This window comes from Octopus bimaculoides, chromosome 10 (genome assembly GCF_046866305.1).
Source record: "Octopus bimaculoides isolate indiv1 chromosome 10, ASM4686630v1, whole genome shotgun sequence".
Taxonomy (NCBI): domain Eukaryota; kingdom Metazoa; phylum Mollusca; class Cephalopoda; order Octopoda; family Octopodidae; genus Octopus; species Octopus bimaculoides.
Window position 1 is genome coordinate 37,545,409 of NC_142937.1, and position 2,595 is coordinate 37,548,003.

Sequence of the window (2,595 nt, forward strand, 5' to 3'; positions counted from 1 at the left end):
CTGTGAGAAACCTCACCACCCAAATAAAAAAGCATATTTAGTTAACAAATGAAGGATAAAGAAAATGAAATAAATATAAAAGATGAACATACGACAATATCCATGGCTGGATTAAGGTGGCAATCTGGCAGAAACGTTAGCATGCCAAGGGCGAAATGTTTAGTGGTATTTCTTCTGTCTTTATGTTCTGAGTTCAAATTCCACAGAAGTTGACTTTGTCTTTCATCTTTTCAGGGTTGATAAATTAAGTACCAGTTGCATACTGGAGTCAATCTAATCGACTGGCCCCTCCTCAAAAATTTCGGGCCTTGTGCCTAGAGTAGAAAAGAAAAGAATATCCATGGCTGCATTAGCATTATCAAAAATGAAAAAATCTGTTGGCTGCAATCGACTGGCCCCTCCTCAAAAATTTTGGGCCTTGTGCCTAGAGTAGAAAAGAAAAGAATATCCATGGCTGCATTATCATTAATAAAAATGAAAAAATCTGTTGGCTGCAGAAGGGTAAAATATAACATATATGCATATAAATTTTCTTCATGAAATTGTAACATTATTACTATTTCTTAGTCACAAATAGCTAAACTATATATATTTTCTCCAAAACAAATTTTCTGTGCATTTTCCTTCTTTTTATATTTTCTCAATATAAATCACCATCATCATCATCGTTTAACATCCGCTTTCCATGCTAGCATGGGTTGGACGATTTGACTGAGGACTGGTGCAACCGGACGGCTACACCAGGCTCCAATCTAATTTGGCAGAGTTTCTACAGCTGGATGCCCTTCGTAACGCCAACCACTCAGAGAGTGTAGTGGGTGCTTTTACGTGTCACCCGCACGAAAACGGCCACGCTCGAAATGGAGTCTTTTATGTGCCACCCGCACAAGAGCCAGTCCAGGGGCACTGGCAACGATCTCGCTCGAAAACCCTACAAGGCCAGTCAGGCGGTACTGGCAACGGTCACGCTCAGGATGGTACATCTTCTGTGCCACCCGCACCATGTGGAAAAAAATTATTTATCGAACCTTTTCATAAATATATATTAAGAAAAAAATTATTTATCGAACCTTTTCATAAATATATATTAAGAAAACAGAAAATGGAGAAGTACTGATGAACAACAATTATTATTTATTAATTCATTTGCATTGAATTAATAAATAATAATTGATGTAAGTCAATTGTTGTTCATCAATACTTCTCCGTTTTCTGTTTTCTTTAAATTTTGATTCTTGATAAACCTATGTTTATCCTTGTCTATAACTTATCAGCATAATATGTTTGCATATATATGCCCATGGTTAAATATAGTAGTGTAATGGATACTTCTCTCTCTTAGATGGTTATTTTAACCTCAAACTCAACTAACCTAAATATATATATATATATATATATATATATATATATATATATATTGGGTCATCCCATAAATAATGTGATATTTTCCAATTGCATGAAGTATAAATCGGAGGGTAATCTACCTACATCAACTTACTATAAAAGTAGGTAGTAATTTATTCTTAGTGCAAGTTTTGAAGAGTGCCAATCTATTTTAACAGTTATTTTTTAAAGCTATAATGGAAATCACAAAGAAGCATATTCAGCATATTTTGCTTTATGAGTTCAATAAAGGCGATGACACAAAGAAATTGTGAAGAATATTAATACAGTAAATGGGGATGAGACTACTTGCTCCAATAAGCTTACAATTTGTGTAAATATCAAAAGAAGTGGGTACGAAGAAAGGCTGGTCAAGATATTGATGGACATCCTGGCAATTGCCTTGGGGGAGTTTACACAGTACATCCCAGTCAACAAGAGTGTTTCCATGATCTGAAGACTTTTGATGACTACACATTTGGAACATATCAGGAGGCCTGCTTCAAGCATGGGTTGCTAGAAGAGGGGGCACAGTGTGAGGCAACGATGGCGAAGGATGCTACATCAAAGTCTCAGCCTTGGGAGAGTTTACACGGTCCATCACAGTCAACAGGAGTGTTTCTACCTCAGTCTTTTACTGCACAAGGTCAGAGGAGCAATGCGTTTCCATGACCTTTTACCTTTGATGAGGTATATATATATATATATATATATATATATATATTTATGTGTGTGTGTGTGTGCATAGGCACAAACGTAACTATGTGGTAAAAAGCTTGCTTCCCAGCTATATGGTTCTGGGTCCAGTCCCACTGCATGGCACCTTGGGCAAGTGTCTTCTACTATAGCCACATGCCAAACAAAGCCTTGTGAGTAGATTTGTTAGATAGAAACTGAAAGAAACCTGTCATATATATGTGTGTGTGTCTGTGTGTGTTTTTGTGTCTGTGTTTGTCCCACCACCATCACTCGACAAACGATTTTGGTGTGTTTATGTTCCCATAACTTATTGGCTCATCAAAAGAGCACAATAAAATAAGTACCAGGCTTAAAAGAATAAGTCCTTGGCCGTTTTCTTCAGCTAAAAAACCCTTTAAGGTCGTGTTCCAGCATGGCCACAGTCAGGTGACTGAAACAAGTAAAAGAATAAGTAAATATATATATATATATATATATATATATATATATATATATATATATATATGTATATAT

General features: G+C 36.0%; 1 long non-coding RNA gene across 1 annotated transcript in view; it reads right to left on the reverse strand.

The window, feature by feature from the left end:
* Nucleotides 1–249: 249 nt before the first annotated feature.
* LOC149133532 (uncharacterized) overlaps nucleotides 250–2,595 on the reverse strand; it is a 152,156-nt gene continuing 149,810 nt past the window's right edge. Inside the window, exon 3 of the long non-coding RNA XR_016243395.1 lies at nucleotides 250–314. This is a non-coding gene — a long non-coding RNA (uncharacterized LOC149133532). The remainder of the gene's footprint in view (nucleotides 315–2,595) is intronic.